Source organism: Syngnathus acus, chromosome 11 (assembly GCF_901709675.1).
Source record: "Syngnathus acus chromosome 11, fSynAcu1.2, whole genome shotgun sequence".
NCBI lineage: Eukaryota > Metazoa > Chordata > Actinopteri > Syngnathiformes > Syngnathidae > Syngnathus > Syngnathus acus.
This window is the reverse complement of record NC_051096.1, coordinates 4,672,107-4,699,874: the sequence shown is the minus strand read 5'-3', so window position 1 is coordinate 4,699,874 and position 27,768 is coordinate 4,672,107. Positions and strand designations below refer to the sequence as shown.

The 27,768-nt window shown below is 43.5% G+C and overlaps 1 long non-coding RNA gene across 1 annotated transcript in view; it reads right to left on the bottom strand.

The window, feature by feature from the left end:
* The window catches only part of LOC119130862, a 163,233-nt gene that overhangs the window by 13,295 nt on the left and 122,170 nt on the right, over positions 1–27,768 (bottom strand). Inside the window, exons 10-11 of the long non-coding RNA XR_005099542.1 lie at positions 16,392–16,445; positions 1,863–1,946 (exon numbers count right to left, since the gene is read on the bottom strand). This is a non-coding gene — a long non-coding RNA (uncharacterized LOC119130862). The remainder of the gene's footprint in view (positions 1–1,862; positions 1,947–16,391; positions 16,446–27,768) is intronic.

The window sequence follows — 27,768 nt, the reverse complement described above, 5'->3', positions numbered from 1 at the left end:
CCACCAGTCCCCCATAGATTGCGACAGGCACACAAAAGCAGTGCAAGCCACCTTTGATGTTCAATGTCTTTTGGATGCTAATGCTAAGCAGTGAGTAGCCGCTGAAGCCGAGGCAATTTGTTTGCACGGGTTAGGGTCGCCCATCTCCCCCTTCTCCTCGCATTGTGACCAGCGCCTGTCTCGCCTCAGCTCCGTGACTGTCATTCAACTCCTCTGTGCAGGTCAGGAGGCGGACCCGGACCCCCATCTTCCTTCTGTTGCATTTGTCCCCATGGCAACAATACCTCTTTTTTCCCCCCCCTACGTCACGCACTCTTTCTCTCCACCCTAGACAATTCTATGGGCCGCGTAGGTTTGTTGAGATGGAGAAATATTCAAAGCTACAGTGAATCCCAAAATACACTATGTGGCATCACATTGATTAAACCGTGGATGAATTGGATTATCTGTAAAAAAAAGGACTAAAACAAATAGAGGTCAACTCATCACTTTTGTTGGAAGAATTATTCGAGTCGTGACAGAACCGTTTACTGCTCCCCAATCAAAAGCGTCACGCTCAACTCATTATTTGTCATCTTATGCAAATCAGGAAGTGATTGTCAACAATTCATTGTCAGCACTCTAGTGAGAACTATTTTGGCTTTACGCACGTCACCGTGAAAAATCCAACATTCACGCTGAATCCATCTGTTTGCACTCATCTATAATGACCAAAAACGCACACATGGGGCCTTCATGCGTCACGTTTTGTTGCAGCCGCTCACTGACCCAACGTTAGCGATCAACACGCCGGGCGGGAGAACAGATTGCGTGCGTGAGGGTTCCGATAATAGGATGATAAAGGCGCTAAATGAAAACCATAAATCAGAGCGATGATGTCTGCCGCCTGATGTTACTCGCACCTGCCCCCGCTAAGGACCCGTCAACAACGACGATCGAATTACGCTGCTTAAAAAGCCCCGCAGATGGGCCTTAATAGAAGGAAAACAATAGTTTGTCATGCTTTTATCGAGCGTGCATACAAAAGCGTTCAACGTTTATTAAATGCATCTGCAGCCAGCCTAATTTGCAGAGGAAAAACAAACAATGCGAAAAGCCGAGGCGGACGCAAATGAATAAAGGATGAGAGCGAGGAGCGAGGGGAGTTCTCATAATTTCCCTTTGGTTTAATTAAGTCTGCATCTCGTTTGCCTCATGCCGTGCCATTTTACACACAGTCAAATCGGGAGCCCTGACTGTGACATTTACAACAAAGCCCGGCCACTGATGTCATCTCACTGTCAAGTTGAAACCTCTTTTGCAAATTAGTCCAACCAAGAAGGCAATTATCCGCATTCCGCTCTTACTAGTTGGGGTTCTAAATGAGTGATTCGATTGAAAATGTGGGAAGGCCTTCAGTGGATCTTCTCACAGTCGATGGTCATTGTAATATTGGGGTTTGCCAGAGGCTGTGATAGTGCCTCGGGCGTTTTGAAAAAAAGTGCAATACATGATTGCACTCGGGGTGATGGGAACATTATGGAATTTTCAATGCAGAAAATGTTTGTGGTGGGCCAGATCTGAATAAGGCTTTTATGGCCCGCGTGGTCAAATGGACCGTTAATTTGTTTCTTGAATATTTTAACCTATAGTCAGCTGCGACCTCCAACCCCCCATTGTCACCCAAGACATCTTCTCCCAACGGACACACACGCTCCATAAAACTCCAGCACCCCACCAAAACACCCTCGGCGAGGTCAAGCCATAAATGCCAGGCCGGCCCTCCCCCTCCCTCTTTTTTTTCCGTCACCCTCCTCCCTAATGTGCTGCTCACACTAGATTGAAAAAAGATCACAACTTCAGTGTGTTTGCCCAAAGCTTACCCGGCGACTCGGAGGAGGCCTTTGTGACTTTACCGCCGATCCGATGACATTTAAATCGGCCGTGCACGTCGGATGATTTATTCCCTAGGAGAGAATACAGAGAAGACAATCGTATTTGTATTAAAATGCGTAGACAACACTCTGATGTGAATAGGAATCATCGGGCTCTGTTTTGGTATCGATTTAATTTTTCTTTTCATTATTGCGGTGGTGTTGACGTGCACTTAAAAATCTTCAAAGTAGTCCCACTTTTAAATTTTTGTGTTGAGAAGTCATGCCTGAATGAACTTGGTGTGGAAGAACTTCTGTCATGTCGGTGACCTCACAAATGTTCTTCCGCATCAATTGCCTCAAAAATGGGACTCGGAAAAAACCAAAATCTTGTAGAAAGTCTTTCTCGAGCGGCGGATGATGTTACGGCAGCAATGGAAGGACTGACTCGATATGAAATATTCAAATGAGATGTCATAATGGCTCAAGTGCTCCTCTGTGTGCTTGGATGCTTTGCCGTCTGTTCTTAAATATCAATATCAACAATTATTCCTCCATTTATTCCGGTTGAGATCTGATTGAGAATAAACAAAGTCATCCCTAGAAATGACGATGAAATGCAAACCGAGTTGAGCAGCTTAGCCGTCGGTAGTGACAACACCGGCTTAAAAGTTACGTAACACCACGTCACAAATGGACTTTAAAACCGGGTTACAGCTGGAAGCGCATCTTTTGCTAAAATAATTCTAACGTTCAGCCTGTAAGAACAGGAAACGTACCACTGAGGACATTTAGTGAAAGTCAAAGTCAGACATAAAAACAATACACACTGTTGTAAGTCTCTAGTGTCGAAACTATGGCCTAATCCTTTTTCCAAAAGATAACAGTTTAGCATTTTTTTTGCCCAATCCCTTCCTCCTCCCTCCCCTCATTGATTCTCCCAATAACCCATTTTTCTTTCTCTGCATGTCTTCACACAATGAAACGCTAAAACAGCAGTGTAGCAAGGGAGTTTATTTTGTTTTTTCTTCTCACCCCAAAGCTAATCTGTTAGCTGCTGACTGGCACCATATAATCAAAGAGGCCTCTTTAAATGAAGTTTTTCTCTTTTGCTGGAATATTCTCAGGGGATCTGAAATCATTAGCCCCTTGAAAAGAGCTCGATACAAGTGGAGAACATGTGTTGCTATGACGAAGTGAGGCCATTACAGCCGAGGCGTCTACGTAAAGACTTGCCAAAGGGTCGGACGGCGTCTATATTTAGAAACGGAGGTCACCCTCCCTTCCTTTACCTGATGGGAACAAGACGGGATGAAGATGGATTAGTGTTGTGAGTTTACGCTCGAGAAAATTGGCCTCTATACGATTGATTGATAAATTTGGAAACCTGAATTTTTTTGGTGATTCATTTTTTTTGGTAGATGTGAAACCAAATAAAAGGACCGCATTCGTTGCTTGCATCCGATGTCGAAACTACAAATCAGCGCTCAGGAGTGAAGCCCCGACTCCCTCTCGGCTTCCGAATTCTCCACACAAACACAAAAATGGATAATAAAAATAATGGACTCCCTGTTTTGTTTCACTCGGGGAGGTGCTGACTGGACTCTCTGGGTCCATGAGCCACTTCAGTGCTGGCGAGTTGGCGTAAAAATCCCAATTCCATTTGCAATGACTCACTGCCACAAGGCACCACTGGGATTTAGCTTCATAATGGAAGCGGAAAAGAATTAGCCCGTTGGGGAAGAGATGGTATACATATAATATGGTGGTGCAATAAAGCCCCCAGGTCATGTGACATTGGGGGTCCATTAAGTGTTGATTGGTGTGCGTGCACACACATGCCCGCTGTAATGTTTCTCCGATTTTCAGTTCACATGCCATCTGGACAATCTACGTCACCATACTATCATGAACACATCATCCGGATTTAGTGGCGGTGTGACGTATGTTACTCGTGTCATCTCTGAGTCACCGAGTGAGATCTTTCGAACACACACACACATATCCTAAGCTTATGTAAGTACCTGTGCGCTACAGTAGGCAGAAATAGACCTAATAAGGGGCTTAAATAGACTATCACACACACACACACTGAATGGAGCTAAGCTTCTTTTTCTCGTCACAAAAATCATCAATGGAGTGTTGAGGGTTTACTGCCATCTTGTAATCCAATTCACTTTATCGAGAGGCATTAAAAGGGTCTGATCGGTTTAAGCGGGGTTTTTGTACAATTCAATGGCGACGGTCCATTTTAGGGAAAAACTAGGATATTTTCCGATGACCCGTCTCCGAGGACAGCTATTTGGTGACTCGGCTATTTGGGGTAACTAAGCAGAGACACGGTGTGCTACAGCATGGTTATTTTAAGATTACATCCTCACGTCTCTTCTTAGAACTTCTTCTTAATTAGTCTAGCGAGAAAATCAGTTTGAGGTGACTTCTGTGTCCCAATACTTTTGTCTACTACTCTGTATATTAATAGCTCCATCCAGACACTCACACAACCATCAACAGTGCTGAGGTATGCAAAAAAAAAAAAGAAAGGTGAAGATGTCGTTGTCAGGAGGGGAGGGGGAGAGCATTTGAGAACTTGCCTAACACTATCAAATTATCATGCGACACATATCTTAAATTAGCATACATCAGATCAAACAGTTCGACTCCTGAGGCATTATGCAGCCAAACGCGCGTTCGCTGTCAAGCCCGTTTTACTCCTAATTAGCATATTATTACCATAGCACTGCTCCTCGCCGCTATGTCGGCAATTTTGTCGACACTGCACTCCAGGGGGTGTCGGATCTGAATGTCCGTCCATCTATCGAGCTATCAAATATTTCCGCCACTGATTAAGTAAAAGGGAATAAAAATGTGCGTGCGTTCTCAACTGAAGTTGTTTGTCACCTTGAGCAAAAAACAAACTTCGGGGGAAAAAAAAAAAAAAATCCAGCTTGCATCTTGAAGATGAGCAGAGATTTCGATGAGTCATAACCTTGCACATTTAGATACGGAACATCACTCTATTCATTAAACCTGATTTAATTTGTCGTTTCTGAAATACAATCAAATGGAAATTAATGACGTGTACTTTTTGGTTTGGATGCCGAATCATCCAAGGACTCAATTCCACATATATATAATTCATTTGATACAGGGTAAATATTTCATGACCTGGGACTGGAAACGGCCTCGAGTTTATTTCCGAGCATGGGTCAAGCCTCAGCGGAAATCAAGTGAGAGTGTACCAACAAATCACATCTGCCAACGGCTTCTATGTCCTGCAATGTTGGATTCGACAATTTAAGATGTTCCCGCCGCCGCTTCCTTTCCGATGACATTTAATTGGAAGAAAATCGCATTGTGTTTGATTCGACATGTTCTCCGAGAGAGGTGAAGAAATTCCGGACTGCCGAGCCAATGGTACAAATCTATAGGAACCAAGTTAGTCAGATCAAACATTGTTACCTAATAAAGATTTAATTACGTTACATGGCTGCAGTGAGTGATAGCTTAGCACGATAACAAACACATTTATAAAATGGGATTACATCCACTCTGGCAATTTGTTTTTCTTCTCGTATGAGTTGAACCTCTTTTTTTTTTTGGGGCATGTCGCTACCTCACCAGGGACACCATATGTCACGTACAAGCTTCACCCCGGGGTTCACCTCTTAGGTGCAATTTTCTCAGCATCCAGATAAGCTCTCGGCCGTTGCTATGACGACAGTGAGGGAGGGAGGGGGGCTAATGAGGTGTCGCCATAACGCTACGGCTTACCGCTGACTCCTGACCGTCAGGGCCGGTGAGAACACGTAATAATGCTGCCAGAGCTAATCTCACGACTGGCTGGTTAAACCCTCAGAGGAAGTCAACCCTGCAGAAGGTGTGAGAACGACAAGGAGTTAGTTTTTCTGATGCTTGTTCAGTACCGATCAAGAGAGTTTTTGTTTTTTAGATGGGTCAAGCATCCTTTGCTGTTACTTGAGACGGTGAATCTGGGTCAGTCTGAACGGCAAGCAGCGAATGGAGGAGCGTGACTCACAAGTGTTTTTTCCGCTTCCAACATGGCCGCAATTGGATAGAGGCGTGTGCAACGTGCGTGTAAATCACTTTTGGCTGCCAGCCATGCGACTTGAATGTCAAATGACAGGCAATGGGATATCATTGAAGTAACTGTCAAAATACATGAATAATAAATAAAAATAAAAATATATATGGACGAAGCTTACAAAATTCAGGTAGCCTTAACATATTTTGAGGTAGACTGCTATAATTTTTAACTTCATTTATTTTAATTTTTTTCCCACCATTATTCATGTAATTTTCCTGCTATCAGTCTTTTTGGTGTGCATGTGTCCCACAAGAGAAATAAAAATAAAAATAAAATATGGACGAAGCTTACAAAATTCAGGTAGCCTTAACACTTTTTGAGGTAGACTCCTATAATTTTTATTTTTTGTTTTTTTCATCATTATTCATATAATTTTCCTGCTCTCTGTCTTTTTGGTGTGCATGTGTCCCACAAGAGAAATAAAATAAAAATATATGGATGAAGCTTACAAAATTCAGGTAGCCTTAACACTTTTTGAGGTAGACTACTATCATTTTTATTTTTTTCATCATTTTTCATGTAATTTTCCTGCTCTCTGTCTTTTTAGTGTGCATGTGTGACACAAGAGACTCTCGTCTGTCTGCTGGGCTCTCTCGTTTGATCTCGCCCTCCTTTTCCATCCCTTCGCTCAGCGTATCCCTGTGAGTCATCAAAGACCATTCTCGACACCCCCATCTCCCCCCCCGGTGGCTGCATTATTGATCAGAGCAGCCGAAGCAGGCTCGCCCTTGCGACGACAGACCGCGCACACACGTAAAGTGGCTCCATCAGCCTGCTTTTCCTCCCGGTGGTGTTTTATGTTAGATAAGCCCATTAAGTGAGCTTGCACAGTTCGCAATGTGAGGTCACCCCGCCATTTCAGTGTATTGGTCAGGCCTCGAGATGGAGAAGAATGCCATCTCCGTATAAACGTTTAGAATACAACTTGATAATTTTGCCGTACTACTTTATGACTAATGTCATCCAAAAACTATAAAAGGCCTGCCTCCTTGCATAATATATTCCATTTCAATAATAAATGATTCACATCAAAATGACTAGTGTTTGCAGATGAAGGGTGGTGGTCTTCTTTCGCAACTTCCTCACGACCTCCCCCCTCTCCACATATCTTCTCACTTTAACCCCCTGCGTGTTCTCACCTTCTTGCTATTCTTTTTTTCATCTTTTTTTTCATCCTCCTCACACCAGCCCTTCATTATTAACACTGCCTTTGCCCACCATCCTCCCCATCCATCTCAGCATCGCCAGGTGCGGCACAAAGAAAAGCCCCTCACCCACCCGACCTTGATTCCTCTCTCTTTTCCTTCTCAGTGGGCGGCTGAAGGCTGCCAGTCTGGAAAGCTACACCCCCCCCCCCCCCGCCCCCCTCCCAATTCCCCCCAGGGGACAGTGAGGTATCAGACTATCCCACTGTGGAAGCGATCTGCTCACCAAGGTGAGGGGGCTTCTGACCAGATCTCATCACTCCGCCCACTCATCTGAAAGGAGGAAAATGGGCGTTTACTTATTTTCCTGTAGTGCTAAGCACCTCTTTTGTCTTGACTCATTCTGATTTGAAACGGGTCCAAAAACAATCTCGGTTGCGGATTTACGAAAGGCTTGCGTTTGCCTTATAACGGCAGATGCGACAGATTGTGATCCAAATATTTATGATGATGAGGTTCATATTATTAACCCTCTCATTAAAAAGGCTTTTACACAAACGGTATTCAAAAAAAAATCTCGGGCATCGATTGATAGTTTTCGTGTGTCCTCGTCTGACTTGAACTACTAAAATTGAAAAACTTTCTAAATCCTTTATGGAAACATAATTAATGTTTCATGCTCGGAAAATATAATATAAAAAATTAAATAAATACAAATATATAATATAATATATCAAATATAATAAATATATAAATGTTCTTTTTAATAATAAGATAATAAATAAAGATAATAAGCTAAATATAATAAAATAAAATAATATAAAAATCAAGGACTACTTTTGCATCGCAAATTAAAAAAATATTTATCATCTGACAAGCTCCCCATTATCCCATCTTGATCCCATTTTGTCTGCAGCCAAAGCACACAATGAACTCATCCGGTTAACAATGCACCAAACTAAACTTGACTTTCAATTATTGTACATCATGTATGTAAATGCATACATGCAAAACAACATCATTAGCGATGACTGATTGCCACTCCCTTTTGTTTTCTCCACGTTAATAGCGCTTCAATGATAGCGGCACATAAATCACGTGGCTCCCTAAGAACAATGCGTGAATATCCTATTGTTTGTCTCAATCGCTCTGCCAAAGTCAACATTTTTCTTCCCACCAGCCTTCACTGTCATTACGCCCGTTTTGTTCGGGGCCCCGCTTAGACTGTCGCACGCTGATTACAGCCTCTCTGTTTCCATAGCGATGGCGAAATCTATTATGGTCATAAATGGAGCAAAAAGATGGATGAAAGGGAGTACAGCACTTCATTGGAAGGCTCTCCTCCTCCTAAATGCTCACTCCAACCTCATCAACGCAACACTCAGCAATCCTTCGCCAAATGAGCTCAACCTTTTCCTTTTCCATAAGCTTAGCAAACAATAACGTGAACCTGCTTTTGTCTTTTTGTACGTGGGAGGCTGCAACCTTCTCATCCCATCACTACAGAGACTCGGCAAATGATGTCTCATTTGTGCTTCTGAAGCACCTAATTAGTAATTTAGTGTATTTGATGTTGATTGCGTGCAAGTATTTTATTGATGCATTGGTTTTTATCGCCAGGCGTCGAGTAGATTGATTAAGTCGGTTTATATATTAAGTCAGGTGCATCATTTAAAAAGAATTCCCCGGTATCATTATTCTGTCTGCTTAATTTGGGACTACTTGATCGGAATCGTTTTAATTTCCATTCAAACTCTTGGGGCTCTCGTTACCGTGCAAGAGTGATGTAAAAAGATGCAAGAAATGTTCAATTAGGAGGATTTAGTCGCAAAAAAGTGGCACTTTCTTGAATAATTCAAAAATGGCTGCCTCATTAATTTATTTGCAGGCACTGAATTATAAATGTTGTCGGGCAACATTCACACTGGTGGAGTGTACCTTTTGATTACATCTAGAGGGGCCACGGGGGGGATTTTACTATCAGCACTCTTCTCTCCCGGTAAAACGCAAGCACGACTAAACGAGCCGCTGAGTCATCGCATCGACTTTTTTTTTTTGGGGGAGGGGGCGGAGGTGTGAGTGTTGTCAGCCACTTGGGTCACATAATGAAGTCATGTCGTGTTGTGTTGCAGGGAGCTGATGATGTCATCGTGTTAGGAATTGTTCGACTAAGAGTGGGTGATATTATTTCACTATTCATGGAGGTTCGGGATTGGTGGACATATGGTGGTGGGTCACTTTCTCAGCTGGACAATTTAAAGGGAGATGAACCCCCAATGCGTGTTGGGTTTGTGTGCTCATGCACCATGATAAATATTTCCTCCATCTGTAACGTACGCTGCCATCGAAGGGGGCGAATAAAGGTCACGTTTGTGTGTGTGTTCAGGTGGCTGAGCTAAATCCTTCACTTTCTTATCATCACAACTGAAATTAAAAAGAAATAATACACACCATAAGGCCTTTGCTTGCCGTCGGCAATTTCCTTGTTATTTTCAGCAGAGCGGAACGAAACCGAGGGGGAATGAGTCAAGAACTGAGTTTGCTTTTTTACTTTTAACTCTTAATAGGGAATAACGGCGGCAAAGAAAAAAAGGGATCGAGCTTTTGCACCTGCCGAGAGGCAGATCAAACCAGCCTTGAAACAATACACAATGGCCGCTTATTTACCTGGGCGCTTTTTTTTTTTTGTCAGGTTGTGACGATCCGCCGCTCCCCCGTGTCGTCCTCTTGTGATTAATTGTGACATGCAGCAGTCTGCCGCTCAGATGGATGAGCCCCCCCCTACCGTGTTCTTTTTCTACGTCTGTTGCTGCATGTGTGGGCCGGCGAGCATCTGTGCTTTTCATATTTACATTACGCTGACAAAAATATTGAGACACAGGGCCATGACACATATAGACAAAGCTAAAAATTGAACGTAAAAACTAAACTTCAGTCCCAATCAAAATTGAACAATAATATGTTTGTATTGGCAGACTGTAGCAATCCTGGTGTTTGTTTGCTAGTTTTTAGCTTCATTAAACAGGAAGTTGGATTTATAATTAATTTCCTGTCTAAAAAGTCTGGCAGACGGATTGGGCAGTGATTAGGCGGGGAAAAAAAATAAATGCATTAAAGCTGCAGAGATTTGACCTTTCTCTATCCAAATAAGATTGAATCACTCAGAAAATTATTTTTCATAAACTAAGCATGACTTGGCGCAGTTCTAAAACCAGGGCAGGTTGTCATGACAATAAGAGGGGGGCGGGGTCAAGGACTTTGGTACAAGATGCCCTGGAATAGAGGAAACAGCCCTGGAGAAGATTGACGGTGGGTCCTCCATCAGTCTTTGAACAGCTGACAGCAGATCAATAGTCCAAGAGGCACGACAAAGCGGCCACATCGCTTTCTCTGATGCTGTCTCTCTATCTTGAACCTAATCTCCCTCCTCCATCTTCCTCTTCTCCCTTTGACCCGCCTTGCATCCTTCACATCCCTTCCAAAAAGATGGAAAGGCTGTTATCTGGCATCGAACATGGCTGCGCCTTATCTGTTGTCTCTGGAAGAATGTTGGAGCGAGGTTTCAAAAGTGCACAGGTAATTCGGCTTTTTAATCCGAACCCTGGAAATGTCCTCACTGCTCGGAGCACTGTAGAAGCAGGAATTGATTTTATGACAAAACAGAAAATTTGATTATCATTGGTAAAGCCCAGAGGAGCACAATTATTTTCAACAGACACGAGGGCTCCCCTTAAGTCTGCCTGATTTAATTCCAAGTAATCGTTTAGCAGTAAATCTTGGAAGTCAATGAAAAAAACAAATCTCTGAGCTGTAAATACATGTTTTGGACTTGGCAAATGCTTTTTTTTTTTTTAGGAGCATATTAATAGACTCATGCTTCAGATCACATTTGTGCAGCAAACCGCAAACATACGGCCCAAAGCAAACGTGGCGCCACATGCGTGTTTTTCTCGCATGTATGATACCTCCACTTAGTGAATAATGGATGAGATGTCTACCCGTGTGTTTCGGTGACAGATGCTCTCTTCTGTCACTCATCCAACACACACACACATGAGCACACACACACACACACACGCATACATCCAAAGGTCACAGAAGGCCATCGTCATAACAATATGGCTGCTTGACTAATCAAAAGACGCACACTTGCGTTTCCTCCGCCTCTAAAGTGGCTTTTGAGAGAAGGAGCACGCCCGTATCACTTTTGGCTTTGGTTTCGTTTTCAAGCGAACATCAGTGGCACTAATCAGAGCGTTGAGTAGAAATCAAGATGAGAGGCTGGAGAAAATAAAATATCTGCTGGCGGGGAGCGTAGCCGTGTCATTTCCTTTACCGGCGCTACTTATCGGCGCTATTGATCTAGCGCCTCTGCGGGATCAACGTCGTGTCTCGGGTGTGTCTCGGAGGAAGAGGAGGCGGAGCCAAACGGAGGAGAGATGAGGAGGAGGAGGACAAGACGCGAAGAGGAGACGGAAAGGTCAGCGGAGCTGAAGAATAATGATAAGGTAGCAACTGCTTGGGTAGAATACACAATGGTCTCTTAGTAATTCACAATTTCCCAAACGCAAAATGTCAAGTTTAGGTTTGTGGTAGCGATACATTAATATTATTATTTTTTTAATATTTGCAATAATGATATAATAATAATAATAATATTAACAACAATAATAAGACAGATAAATCTTATGGGAAAGACCTCCACCCACTTCCTGAAACAACATAAGGAGCTTACTGTATATTAATATGCCAACTTGATCATTTCTGTCTCACAGGATTTTTTTTCCATCACACTGCCATCTGCTGGATGTCCCCCACGAGCACCAATTTGCAATCACCATTGGGGGAGGAACTAGCAAGGTTAGAAAGTGAGGTCATAACTGGACATTAAATCGAGCGATAGAACAAATGGGAGGAGAGGGAGGGAAAGTTTCCCCGGTGTGCACTGCCGACGTCAACCCTAACTTGCTTTTTTCAAAGCTACACCTCAGCTTTGATGACTTCCCCCGCGGCAAGCACATAATGAAGGTTAGCCCCGCTCCCCGTCGCCATTGCGGCGCTATTTATTAATCGAGCCCAAGGGCACCAGGAGAGCAAAGCCTCAGCGTGAATCAGGGACTTAAGAGTCTCAGCTGATAGTCTCTGGTCCAATAACTCACACGATGGCAGCAAAGCACTACTTGTTTCTCCGTACTAAGGAGCCACAGGATGGCGGAAAAGCACTACTTTGGTCTAAATGAAGGTTTTCAATTCATGTCAAGCATATTGAATTAGAGCCAAGATGCTGCAAGATGGAGGCAAATCACTACTTCTATCTAAATGAAACTCCTCAAGATTCCTGAGATGCCAGGAGGTGGCAGCAATGCACTACTTTTGTCCAAGCTTTGACACAAGCTCACAGGGGATCATACTTTGACAAATCCAGCTGCTTGGCTGTAACTCCAAATATTAATCATATTTAAATGTATACATGAGCACTTGGATGGGGTCCAATCATCATCCACAGTAGGTGCTTTGGCTTTGACTGGTGATGGACAACCTCCCCCTGTGACATCACTGATTAGGACGAGGGGAAAACATTCCGACCCCCCAAGAAGCATTTATGCTAACGTGACTATTTACAATACAGCGGACATGACTGCAAGCCTCCATCAACTTCCACACCGTTGTGGTGTCGCATGTGATTTCTCAGCCGTGCCGTGAGGACGCCATGCCAATGACGGCGTGCTAATGTGTTGGATGAGCGTGGAAAATCGTCTATGATAGGTTATTATTGGCCCAAACGAGCCAATTCGTCAGGCTATTACGTGCACAAACACACAAATACACAAGGGAAGTCTTTTACAAAGGGCTTGTGTGTAACCGCTGCTGTTTGCATAACAGAAATGAAATCAGCCATGAAGCCTCCAGAGGTCACATTTCCTCCAGACAAGGTGAGAGTAAAATAAGGATGTGGGAGGAGACCATGTGATGGGGAGGAGTGTGTATGGGGGGGGGGGGGGGGGGGGGGTTGGGATTAGATGAGGAGTGTGAAGAAGAGACAAGGGAGGAGGATACCATGAGATGTTTTAATTTTATTTCTGTATGTATGTGTGCAAAAAGTACAGCTGTCACCTTAACCCACATCGATCATCAGTGTGTTCTGTATGCTTCAAAAACAGGCAAAAAATAAAATAAAAACAATAGGTTGAGTATTCCTTCTGATTCCCCTTTTGCCCTTGAGCGAAAACGCAAAAATAGTCCAAATGTATTACACGACTGCCCTCTTGTGGCTGTTTTTAGGATTACAGGGAAAGTTTAACATGTACGGTTCTGCTATTTTTTTTAAATTAGTGTTTTAAAACGACTATTTTTTATATATATTGTAGAAGTTAAATTTATTTTTATTACTCTATTCACATTAGACACTTTTTTAGCATATATTCTGTTTTTTTTGGGGGAATATGAATACAATAATAATCATCATAAATGGGTACTTTATTATTATGCTTACAGTTTGCTGCACTACATCACACTAAGAGCTGTTTTTAATACCTTGCACTTCTCTTATAGCTCAAAATGTTGATGCAACTCTTCTTACAATGAGCCATGTGTACCTAATAATTTGGAGTTCCACCATTTGGCTTCATCAACATTGCCACCAACAGGCCACACGCGCAAAAAACAACTCTGGTATTTTTTTTCCTCAGCTCTGCAGATGGCAGCAGAGACTTAAACCCCCAAACATCACCTCGAGCTGTGGGTGCAGACTCATATTTATGATGCATGTGTGTGTGTGTTGTGCTCATGAGGTGAACAAGGGTGAAAGGTTGGCGAATCTGCAAATAATGAGCCATAATTAGGGTTGAATGTTTAAACACACACTAGCTCGGGGTAATTTGGCACCCCTGAATGAGATTAGTAGTGGTGAGGGAAGAGATTAATAAGGCCCCTGTTGCAAGCAATTGACTAGACTTGATTCGGATATAATTAACAGTTAGTTTGTCATTAATACAGGATTAAATTTTTGTCCAGCAATGATGCTCAGCAAAAATGTCATTCTGACATACCGTGCGCTATCAAATATTCTCGGCGGCCCTCAAAAACCATCCGCCATATTCTCCCCTCTGACTCGCCATTGCCATCTCGCCAGCGCCTGGATCAGATAACGCCCTTGAAGTCATAATAGTCAACTGTTTGAAGTGCCCCCCTCCTCCCTCCATGGCAGTCTGCAAGAACTGCCGGGTGACCGGGTCAGGGTGACTGACCGTCATCTCCGTAGGCTACAGCTGCTCCTGTGAGATTGGAGCTCAAACACATGGATCGGGCCTTAGATGGTCTTACATGTATGTATATATTGAATTATATGTATGTGTATATTTATATATATAAAATTGGGTTGCAATGCTTTCCGGCGATTCTCTTTTTAATATCCTCAAGCCACATATGGTTTCTCTATGGCACGCCGTCACGCATCTTTTGCCAGGCAAAAGCCGGATATTTTTTTTTTTTTTTTGGAGGGGCAAAATCAATCCCACACAGTGGCAAGCTCTGTTCTGAAATGTTTTAAAAAAGAGACAATGTGAACATTATCAGTTTGGGGCCGTGTTAGATTTTAATACATTTTTCTCGATTTCATTTAATATTAAAAGCAACCTCCCAAGATTATCTAATATTTGGAGAAATAAATAAAGTGACATTTTAGCACAACCTAGCACGAATATCTATTTTAACAACGCCGATTCTGTGAATTACAATATCGAATGAAATAATGAGGTGAGACCTAATATGATGAATTTTTTCCTGCACCATCGCCAAAATTTACAGTGCACACATAAGCTCTATTTCTGTGAGAGTGTTTATTCCCCGCATTTATCCTCGCGTCTTTCAGCACATGTCCAATATTTACCTTGGCCTCATCACTATTCATAAGCTGTTTTTTTTTCTCTGTGTGTGTTAAACACGCATGAAGTGATGAACAAAAGTATGCATTTGCCCAGAGTGGGAAACACTGACTCAGAATGATGACGAGCGATTTGTCTCGTGATCTAAGATGAAAAGTCTTGAATGTTGCTCAACTCAACAACATTGTGTCATGTGTGCCTATATGTGGTCTAAAGGAGGTACGGCGCCCTAATGACTCCACTCTTACTATTTCCAACCCTGCAGATTGACATTTAAAGTGGATTAATAATTGAGAAGTAACATTTGCGTTGAAGTGTGAAAGTGTGTGTGAGAGATTATGGGAGCAGATCACACACACACACAGAGAACTGCTGGAGTGCGGCCATCTTTAATGTTATCAAATTATATTTAAATTGAACACTATTCTGAAATGTGCACACTCTTATTTCTCTCCGTGATGTCCTTGCTAACTTTCAGTTTGGGAAAACCAGCTGAGCCACGACTCAATGCAAATTCATTAGTCCGTGGACTCGGCGCCTCCATTTTCTTTTGGCTAACCTTCTGAAATAGTTCATAACCCTCACCTTTGAACCGCCTCGCCCCTCTGAGGCAAATGAGGTCACGTTGAGGATTAAGCCCCAAAATGGCTGCCCTTCTGAGCTGTTTATCTACTGACCTTTTATTAAAAAAAAAAAAAATCAGCTTCCCAAACCTGAATGAATACTGTCTCAATGGCAAACACAGGCAGAGCCAATTAATCAAAGCCGTGTGCGTGTGTATGTGTGTGTCGCACGCCACACAATGTGTTTTCACACTGCGCAGTGTTGCTTTAACCTCTCCCAGACTTCTCCTGGCCTCCCCAGGAAAAGAATCACAACAGACTTAGGTTACACATGTCTTACAGGGTGTGCGCATCTGTGTACGTGTGTGTGCGTGTGGTGCAATACCCTCAAATTTAACAAGGATTAACTCTCTATTTTCCTTTCATCAGTTCGCCGAGCGATCCCCAAAATATGTCCGAAATCAAATTGGGACAAGCGGCGCCCTGTGCGGATGTTTGGCCACTAAAGCCCTCGTCTACCTGTGAGCTGTTGAACCTTCATTCAACAGGGACAACACCCCTGGCCACTCACACACATACTCACACACACATGCGTAAACCTCTCAAGTCGTTACAATAATCTCCCTCAGTCTGAGAGCAAAAAAAGGAGACTCTTGGAAGTTTCAATTAAACCAGATGCTGCAGTCTTAACAAGAGACCACCATTGGCGATTCGAGTTAAAAAAAAAAAAAATCTTACTCATATGCATGCACATGTAGACACAAAATGCATATATGAACACAAACGGTGCAGCAACACATGTAGACATGTAATGTATATTATATAAAAATAATACTCACAGGCATTCTTTATCCTGATGACCAATATTTCTGCACATAAGTAGTTAGGAGGATCTGTAAAAAAAACAAAAACAATTGAAAAAAATTATAAAACCCTGATATTCATTTTAAGTTGTCTATAGGAAATAGTAAAAAATGTGGAAAAAATCCTAAATTAAAAACCTTATATTTTTCTATTGGACTCATTTAATTGAGGCTGCAATAATTGCTGTTTTACTGAATTATATCGGGGCTTGGACAAATCTCAGAATGAACGACTGGACGGACGTCTAGAGAAAGACAGAAAATAAATTGGAGCAAATGTTAGCAGATTTCCACCAGTGGCATGTGTGACCAAAGCTCTGTCAAGCCTGAGGGGATGAACACAAGGGAGACAGACTGTCATCCCCCTGGCTATCAATATTACATTACTGTCATTCGGACCAATTGTGCCTGTATGTGAAGAAATGTTCAATCCCCATGTTTCTTCGCAAGGCCTCCATGACCGTGTTCGTGAGAGCGCTGAGCTCCATGTTTAGGGGGTACGTGGTGACATACAACCCGGTGAAGTCATGTCTGACTCCAAGAGAGCATCATGTGGTCAACATGTGGACCTGCTTTAAAACTGGATTACAGTCCATCGCCGCGCTTCGGCACAATGTGCCGACTTATTTCCTGATTGATTCCGAGGTTATCCTTTCTAACTGAATCAAGAATTTTTCTTCCCGCAACACTTTAAAGATCAACGTAGAAATGAAGATTTAAGGCTGCGGTTTTTGGGGAGAAAATTCAAATTACAATACTCAAATGAAAGCTTCTCATCCAACCACAAAATACTTGGAAAAAAAGTATAAACACAAAGCAGCCGATATTATTTTATTGACGGTGTGTCAATCTGCTGACTGTCAATCAGAAATCGACTGCGGCTGCTCTTAGATTTGTGATTGGAGCGAGTGATCGTACTATTTAAATCGGATGGCAAGCATTAGTGATGAAATTTTCAAATGGATGAGGGACACTGATACATATTTACGAATCCTAAAAGGGACACCAAGGAAATATGGAAATTCAATTTTCCACATGCTATACTAATGCATTCTTTTTGTAATCAGTTGTGTTCGGAAAATTTCTGAATTCCGACAACTTTCAATTTTGCGACACAAATCGGACAGTTTTGAATTGTAAAAATAAAGAAAGACACAAACGCGTTGATGCTGATATGGGCATTCAAGGTGCACAAAAATAAATAAATGTGTGTATATATATTTTTGCACATAAAACTAATATGATATTTATACTTTTCCCATATAAAACTTGCAATGTCAGAAGAAGAGGACACACGCGGCCGAGCTGTGTGCGGAATACGGCGGGAATGCGGACTCCTCAGTGGAGCGGTGTGCAGAGGAAGAGGCGGTGCGGCGCCTGCCAAGAGCGTTGTTATTCAGGTCCACGTGCCTCGGCATCTGTGTCAGCTAATGAGAGAAACTCAGCTCTGTTTCATGTGGTCTCCCCGGACTGGGAATTAGCATCTCCAAAGACAGACGCAGCCAGCGGGATGGAGCGAGAGAAGAAGGCAGGGAGACACTAAGAAGTGGCGGGAGAGTGTAAAAAAAAAATGGGGAAAAATACGCATGATGGACGGGAAGGTGAATATAAACACGACCTCCTCTCACACACACACGGTGTAGCATATTGACAAGACGGAGTTAAGTGAGGTGGCGGAGTGTGAGACAGCCCTTAATAGGTCCCCGATGGACCCCTGAGATGAGAGGCCGGCCTCTCCAACACAGGAGGAGAGTCCAAGGTCAAAGGTCAAAGGGCAGCGGATCGGTACGAGCCCACCCTTCTCATCATCCACCTCCCCAGTGCCTCGCCCACTTGAGCGCCTGATGATTATTAACACGTTAAAACACTTAAGCGGCGCTGGGAGCAGACGTACCCAGATGAGAAGGGGAGGGAGGGGAGGGGAGGGGAGGAGGCGCGTATGCTAATGATTCGCTTCGTATAAATCGCTAATCACCTCATTGGTGCCACCGTAGGGACGCGAGCGCACTCGCGTTTTCACACAGACAGAAGCAGCCACGTCAAGCTCATAAATATTTCTCTTTCGCGTTTGTTTTTCAAAGATACGCTGCATATTTAACAAGCTGCTTCCCGTTGTGTGCACGCCTGGCCGAAATTGGCTGGCGGCGGCGGCGGCGGCTCGAGTAAACTGCGGCAGGTTTTTTGTATACTCAAGCAGGGAGGCCTCTCTCATCTGTGCTTAGCCCAGTAAATGGCGAGTGATTGAAGGGTTTGATGTGCGGCGATTCAGCTGGGAGCTCGTCTGTCTGCGCCGAGCGGCTCGCTCTCCTAATCGGTGAAATGAGCCAAAACCATTTCCCAAAAAAAAAAAATGCAATCACACTAGCTTAAACCACTCACAAAAAGCTTCCATAGTACCGTATGACACAAATCAGATAATGAGGGATATGGAATAGTTAAAAGCAATGACGGGCCCAAATAAATATGCTTATGCATAAATGCATGATGGAGCTTAAAATGAACCAAATTTGGAATAGAGGAAAGAATTGAAAGTAGAATCTTCTCCCTTGAAAAAGTTTCGATTTTTCATCGAACTTGCAATCGTTAACCTTTCACAAAATAACATTTGAGTCCCATTATGAAATCTACAGCCGAGGTGATTTCCATTGACCCTCCATCTGTCCAAGTTGCTAACATGCAGCATTTCAAGATGGACCTTAATCCTGTTCCGCCATGGTGTGTGTGTTTCTGTGCATATGTGTCCTGAGGGGGGCATTTTGTGAGTGTGGGGGGGGGGGTCATCTGAGCGGCTGCTAGGGGCGGATCATCCAGTGAAGTGGTCAAACATCCCCAGATGGATTTCTAATAGCCTTAATCCAACAGGTCACCATACGAGACCCGGTTCTCTCTCGTCCTGTTACCCCGACAACCCATACCTCTGCTTCCCCCTTAGCTTGCTTTCAACTTTCCCTCTGCTTATCTAACCTCCCACTTTCCTTCCACCCCCCTCCGACTACCCCCACCCACCCACTGTCTCACTCCTGTCTTTCCAGGAAAGCAGCGAGAAGCTAATGAGGCCTGGCTGGCATTTATCCATCCCTCCATCCCCTGGTGTGTGTGTGTGTGTGTGTGTGTGTAAGTGATCTAATCATCGAGTTAATACTATAGTTGTCTGCATCAAAAAATAACCGTGGACTAGGACAACCGGCAAATTAACGCTATGATACGATCGTCAGCAAAGTCCGACGGGAAAACGATTGCGGAAACGCAGTGATGCTCCATTAGAAATGAGAATTCCGAGGCGGCTTTTCAAGGGTGGAAATCAGGTTTTCCGCTCCATTTAAATGTTCCTTTTTGCAGGGAGCTGCATCCCATTTCAGATTGGACATCCACGCCATCTCTCTACGGACTAACCAGATGGGAAATCATTCCTACTTTTCCCTGTTGTCCCGGAAGCACCTGTCGGGAAGTCTCCTGAAGAAGCAAAAAAAAAAACTGAAGCAGACTTCAATCACACACAGTCAAGTTGAAAATTACCTTTCCCTAACAGAGCAATGGAATCAAGAACCGCAGGAGTTTGCAGACAGGTCGAGCTAATGAGACATTCCGGGACATTCCGAAGAGGACGCGTTTGATTTCATTTAGAGGGCGGACGCTAATACGGCGGCAATGGGATGAAGACGGGGAGGACGTGCCGCACACATCCCTGTGACAGTCATTAACGCAAAGTGACAACTTGCGGTGGCCTCTCTGCAAAAGTAAGGGAGGGGGCGAGTAATGTGCTATGCATTACACCAACAACAGGTTCACTCCAGCTGAGCTGACTGTGTTAATATTGCAGTATTATTCATTCAGAGCACAGACAGCTGAAGGTGTGATGACCTCAACGGGTGACAGGACTAATTAACCACCATTTGACCCCGCCTGCCTGCAGACAGCTGCTTGTGTGAATATGTGTATGCAAATGTGTGTGTCCATTACCAATCATCTCCAAATAATTGTCTCTTTTTTTTTTTTGCATGCATGCACCTGCCCGTCAAATACTTCAGGCATGCCACTTTGGGGTGCATCAGAGTGCATGATGTGATTTGCATAGAGGAGACAAAGTGAATGATGTCAGTAGACAACACAATTGTGTCCGGTAAATATCATGGCGGAAAGGCGGCAGGCTAATCATCAGCTAGCAGGCGTCCATCAGCACCTGGAACGTAATCTATCCCGGAAGGAGCCGGAGACTTCAAAAGGGGGCTCGACTGTGGCAGGTCTGATAGGTTTATTTACATATTTGAATTCAAATTGGGTACTTTGTGGCTTTATTCTTCTGCCAATCATCTTATCAGCCAGGAATGCAATACTGTTTTTAAAAATGGCCGACTTGTTTACACAGAACTAATAAATTTAATTGTAATTATATTTTTCAAAATTAAGTTTTGTCCGATTTTTTTTAAGAGACGTGCAACAGGATGATAAAAAAAGGAAAATGGGAAATAAATGGCGTTTAAAAAAATCAATGTGTTCCAACATGGCTGATCAATGATGATCCCTTGGCTTGGCAAAATGCAACGTGTTGGCCCACAGACTGTGATACTCTCCAAATATGTCTTTCTCCCTTTCTCATTCACATCATTGCTTTCTGTCCCTCTCTCGCTCTCTTCCTTCCTCTTCTGCCTGAATATCTCTCTCCCACACTCCCCTCCCTCCCTCCCTCCCGCTCTTTTTCTTTCTCCTCTCAAGCGTGGAATCATTTAATTATTGCCTATAGCTGTTTTGGCAAGCTATTGAATGCCCACCTCTCAAAGACTGGAGGAAACAATTTACCCCGGGATATCACATACACACACAAACACACACACGTGCAGACGTGCACACACACACACAACTTCAAGGAGTGGATTTATTACAGCAGAAGCGGTTCAGAGAAATCCATCACCAATTCCAGACTGAGAAAATAGTTCAGGGAGAAAAATAAGATATTAAGAAAAGCAAGAAATCTTTTGGGTGGAACTGAGAACCTGGAATAGTTTTGCATATATTGAGAATGCTTTTTTTTTTTTCTTCTCCAGACAGATAAGGCTTATGCTGTGTGCGAGAAAAAAAGCAGGGGGGGGCACTGAGACAGGGGGGTGTTAAAGTAAAAGTCATAAAACATTTAACTCCCTATTATCAGAACAGTAGGAAGTGATTTATTTAGTGGCATGGGTGGGTCTATTGTGATTATTCAGCTCCTATTACCTCAGCATTTTTTTTATTTTTACAAATATAGAAGATATGCATTTTTGAAGGTATAGCCACTCATGACACCTAAAGTTTAAAATTGTTACAAGTTGCACAAAACAGGACACGCTGAAAGGATTGGAGAGGAGGAGAATAATGCGACACAATAGGCACCTATTGAGAGGAAATCAATGAACCACCTACATTGACGGCATTGTTATTGCACGAGGGCGTCTGGAAGGGGAGGGCCACCCTTTAAGATGACGTCCGCGGAGTACTAAAAAGCGAGGACGCGGCAGAAAAGGTGGATGAAAGCGAAAGGCAAGGCCGACAGTGACGACGGGCTGTAAATTTTCAACAGTTCATTACGGGCTGATCAGAGAGCGGGCCGGTCGAGACAAAGGGCCTCAGTGTTGTTAGCCAGCTCCATCAGTGTTACACCGGGGTCAGCGCTTTAACTCACAGCCAATGAATAACCGGGCTTTCAACTCGGACAATGGCGGCCCGGCTTTCCCCGGCCTCAGTTCGGTCTTGGCTATTGTCGACGACTCCGAGCGGGGAAGTTACCAATCTGTAGGAGCGGCCGGGAGTTAAAAGCTGGATGTTATTTAGGTTGTGTGTGGCTGAGTGTCTGCGACCCCAGAGAGGTCAAGAATACTCCATCATCACCATGTCATTAAAAATTCAAGTGTGCAGCTAAGAATGTGTGTGCGTGTTCGCTTACAGGTAGCGTAAAAATCCCGACGGCAACAATCCGCGTGAACCCCACGTGTCGGTCCGGCGTGCACGTGCTGCATTTCAATGGATTTTCAAGCCAATTACGTGAAGTTTAATTCAAACCGGAGCCTCTTCATTAAAGTGCAGGTGGAGACGCGTGCGCGTGCATGTTTTTAAGCAGTAAATAATGAGGGGGGAATTTACATGCATACAAACCATTCAGACCTGTCGCAATGTGAAAAATGTCGTTGGAAAGACAAAGAAAAAAATTCCGACATGATCAGTCATCATAATATGCGCATGTTAATAGGTACATTTATGGTAAATTAATAATATAAACAACTCTTATTATGATAAATAAACTCATCATTAGTCACTGAGCTACAAAGGCATTTTTATGCAGCTTCCCATGTTGGAATTATATTCCACACTTGTACATAATAAAATAAAATAAAAATTGTAATGTCCGCCAATGAGCATTCATGACTGGTCACTGCCTTGCTGCAATTTAAAATTTTAATTGTCCGTATTGTGTACACTGTGTTTTGCAAAAAAAAAGTGTGGAGAGCTTTATTTGCGGCAAATCCATAAACATTCATTTACATTCCTAACTGTCACTCAGACACACACACACACACACACACACACTCAGTCATCATCAGTTGACACCCCGAGTTGCTCAGGTTTCAATACTCAGGCTGAAGAAAAAAAAAAAAACCTCCCTGTCTTTCGCTCACTGTGACAGTAGGTGTTGCATACTAATGCATGTGTGTGTGTGTGTGTGTGTGTGTGTCTCAGGGGGTTGAAACGAGGAAGTCCTCTCCCATTACTTAGTGCCCACCAGCTGGGCAGGGGCAAGGGCTACAGCAGCTAGACAGATGGTACCGTCACCCCCTGCTCACACACAAAGTAAAACACACACATGCGCACACACACACAACTACATCAACACAATGGTGTAACAGTGAGGAGTGAGGAGGAAGTCATTAGCTCGGAAAACCGCAAGATTCCTTATTGAACGAGGGGGAGGAAGAGGAGTGAAGGAGGTAGAAAGATAAAGAGTCTGTGAAGGGGGGTTGTTTTTTTTTTTTTTATCCGAAATTCAGTTCTGCTGAGGCAATCTGTCATGGTTGAAATAATTGCTGTGGTCTTGTGTGAATGAAGTGATCTGTCATCGCCCGCCGCATTAAGGCCTTCACAACTGCCCTCGCGTCACAAAGCAGAAAGTGAGACGCACGCCACTGTGACGTCTTGATATTTCAGGAAGGGGAGGGGCGGGGATACATGGCTACCTCCTCCATGATTTATAATCAAACTTTCGATGTGTTTTATCAGTAAGAGTAGAGCGCCGGGGCTCGGGTCTGGTTAGGTCAACACGACCCGGTTGTCAATTGTAACGCGTTTGGCTCGGCCCGATGCACCGTGTTGAATGAGAAAACAAAAAAGGGGAGGGACGGTGTAATTGCACTTAAACTGCTGCTCCTGGACTAATATTTGTGCAAGTGGTGAAAAGAGACTTGTGGGCCGTTATTGGACCGGCCAACTATTCGGCGACGGGCACACTTTGCACTTATCTGCCGTGTATTTAGTGTATTAAAATAACGGTTTGACCCTATATATAGGACACGCCAAACTCGGATCACATGACCACACTCACCGCCTCCTGCATCACACACACAGACGGTCAAATAGACATACAGTCTGTCATATTTGCGTGCGGTAAACAAGCTGTTCAAGCCGGCAAGCTGAGTAAACCCGAGACAACAGTGTGCTTAATGAAGTGGGCCGCCACCCAGCACAACATCTCATCATAGCACGGGCTCAAACAAAAAACGCTCAAGCGCTAATTGGCTGAGCCGCCGCGCGGAATGCACGCTAACTCCCTTCATCGTCACCGGCGCCAACGCTAGCATTGACCACTCATGTCACATTTAATAAATCAATTTATTCCTACACACGCAATTAATTTATAATTATGATTGAAAATAAAGTGAAACAATGGCTCATTTTTTGTAGGTCAAGTTGAAGGTCAGACCAACCTCGACGCAGGGCGGAGATGTGTCGAGCGAACGTGGGGTTTAGAAGGAAGTTGACAGAGCTTAAGCGTGCGGAGCACACACCCAAATGGCTCGTGGTCAAAGTCTCAAAAGTTACTTTGGAAAAACCCCAGCGCGCCACACCGCTCACTTCAGTTTCACGGGTATGTTTGTTTTACTGTACTTTGGGGTTATTGGAGAAGCAAATATTTCTGACTAAGATAGCCATGACTGAGGGCGGATTTCAATTACTAGCAATACTTTTTATATTGATGGAGCTAATATTTGGGAGAAAAGGTCAAATGTGGAACAAATAATAAAAATAGGGCAGTTTCATTAAAAGCCAGATCTACTTCATTCTAATTAGTCTTTCTAATGAATATTCAAACGTGTCCGATTAAATTCCAGCTCGACAAAGCAGTTTGTGTTTTCCGGCATTAAAAGGATTTGTTGGACAGCACTCGCCGGCTCAGAACAATGGAAAAGTGAGAATTATGACAACTTTCATTTCCCCAAATATTAACGTGCTCTGAGTACAGTACACATTTGAGCCCGTGTGTATAATATTATTCCGGCCGGTGTGGATTAGATAAAATCCAAAATAAATTCAAAACGTGTGCACTGGAGTCTTGTTGAACGCTGTGTAATCATTCCACCCTTCAAAAGAATGGGCCAAATAAATCATTAAAAGTCCAAAATGAATATAACATCCAAGCCATCCGATTTCCTTCTTAATACGTACTCAAAACATCACAAAGCTCATATGACATGTTGCAATAAAACTCGGAGTTCACTTATATAAACCTGGATTGGTGTCAGCTGGATAAAAAGACAGGCCCCGCCTTTTCGCCGCTTCTTCTAGTACGGGCACTTATTCGCCGTTGCAGACAGTGGGCCGTTGGGATCCAATTGATCTGAACTTTGACCCCTCCTTCTCATGACAGGGGTGGCTAGAGGTCAAGCCTGTAAGGGATACCCCTCTTTATCTGTCCTCTAGAACAGGAGCTCAAAGCCCAACTGGGGCACCCAGCCAGAAGCGGCGGTTCCCCGGGGTCCCCCCCCTCCCCACATTCATATGGTCAATATGAGCCTTGGTGCTCCGTGGCCCGTGATGCTTTGACCTACGCTAAGTATCTTTGATTTTCCCAGGGGAAGCTTTTTTTTTTTCTTTTCTCGGAGAAATAAACAGAGTACAAAGAGTGGTTATTCCAACTTTGGCAGCCGACACCTTTTCCCTTCTAATTCGTCCATCTTGGTCATCTGAGCCACTTCTCCAACTCATCCTTCGCTCAGTCAAGGACTTGGCTGGGTAATGCTTCCGCCTCTTTGAGGTGGTCATTGATGTCGGCACGACCGCGTTAAGCTCACTGCTATAAGGGCTACTTTTCATCACACACACACATGGCGCCACACACACACACTCCTCACCTCCCACGCCTCCCTTTTATGTCACGCTATTGTTTTTAACGGCATTATAACGGTATCATTCCGCGCCCGCTGAGATCAACAAAGACACCAAACGCCAAATCCAATGTGTGTGTGTGCGCACGTTCTCTTTAAAGCCATGCTAATGGCGCCTAAGAAGCATTAAAGTGACCCCTACTGTAACAAAAGAGTTAATAATCCGTTTAGAAAACAATCAGATTGCTATCCATGAGAAAAGCCCCCCTGCTAAGTCTTTCTGTAAAGAAGGAGGAGGGAATTCACTTTTTTTTTTTTTTTTTAGTCAGCAATCTTGTTGAACATCACTTGTTTTCATCGCGCTCTCAATGGAGAATGATGGAACAGTATTTAACGGCGGCTCTTTACACGCACTCAGCGAAAAAAAAAAAAAAAAGCTGTTGGCGTTTCACAAGCTGGGCCGATTCGACGTGACCCCTGCCGGAGGTCAGGGTCTGTTTTCTGGCCCATGCACTGTAAATGAGTCCCACTGGGCTTCTAAAGGAGCTATTAACAAACAAACGCTGGCACGCCCATTAATTGCTAATGATAGGCTCTTTGTCGAGAGTTTCCCCTCTGGGTCAAAATGTTCAGTCAGTGGGATCCATCTCCAGGTCACATTGCAACTTGTATAATCGCTTGTGTGAAAATAATAGCCATTAGTAATCACGTGTTCGGGGCCGTGCGTTCGCATGCTGTGATGATTTAAAAAAAAAAAAAAAAGTGCGGGATCAGTGTGAGGGAATCTAAAAAAGCGAGTCGCTACCTGAGGCTGTCAGGCTTATCTGTTACGTTTGGCGGTGATTCATCTGATTTAGCGTCAACTGGGTGCTTATCTGTGCTCCTAAGTGGGCAAACAAAGATTTTTTTTTTTCTAAATTCATCTGTTAGCCTCGGAAAAGACCAAGTTTGTAAACTTTATATTCAATAAATGGATCAGATGTGTAATTGAGGAATAACTTTGATGCCAGATTCACTCTATTTTTAAAATAAATGCTAAAAATTTAAATGCTAAAAATTAAATGAAAAGAATATTTCGGTTTAATTGGCCCCGATTAATTTGCATTTAATTGTCTTCAATTATAATGGTACAATTTCAGCACAACAAATCAAACGCTTTTGATTCATAATTTCTACCACCTTGAGAATATTGCACAGATGAAGTTATCATCCAAAACCCAATACTTGATGCCATTTTTATTTACCTCACTGAAAATGACCCAGGAGGAAACGAGCAGCGCGAGTGGATCTCGCCACTTCATTTGAACGTGTCCGAATGTAAGTTATTCCTTTGTCTGCGTGCAGCTAATAGCGGGGAATGGCTTTCAAATGGAGTCAAATTGCCTCCAGAGATCCCTCAATCCACCATCGCCATAAAGAGAGGTCTGAGGCCAGTCTAAATATTTGGTAGTCTTAGCAGGTTCATGTTAAAAGACGCACAAATGCACTGCGCGCACACACACACACGACACACACACTGTGAATGCACAAGCAGGCCTCGGCTGTGAAGTTGAATGGCATAGCTCAAAGCCTTCCTCCCCCTCTCCCCCCTTTTCTCTCTCTAAACCGCCAAAACCATTCTCCCCCCTTTCTCCAGCTCAGAGGAATTCATTAACTGCCTCTCCACAGAGACACTATGGAAATCAGGCAAGCTACAAAGGCGGAGAGAGAAAGAGCGAGTTGGAGAGAGAGAGAGAGAGAGAGAGAGAGAGAGAGAGGGGAGAAGAGGGTGGGAGGCGAGGGTGTGTGTTGAATGGGGTTATATTATCCTATTAGATGGTGGATATGTCTCGTTTCCCTCCCTGTCATGAAAAAACAACATCAATTTTGAGTGAGAAACAAGACTGAGGGAGAAAGCGAGAGAGCGAGATAGAGAGAGAGAGAGGAAGGGAATGCAGAGAGTGTTTAACGTTGCTCTTTTATCGGCCTGAAATGGAGAGTCCCCTGGCTCCATTTACCTTGGCAAT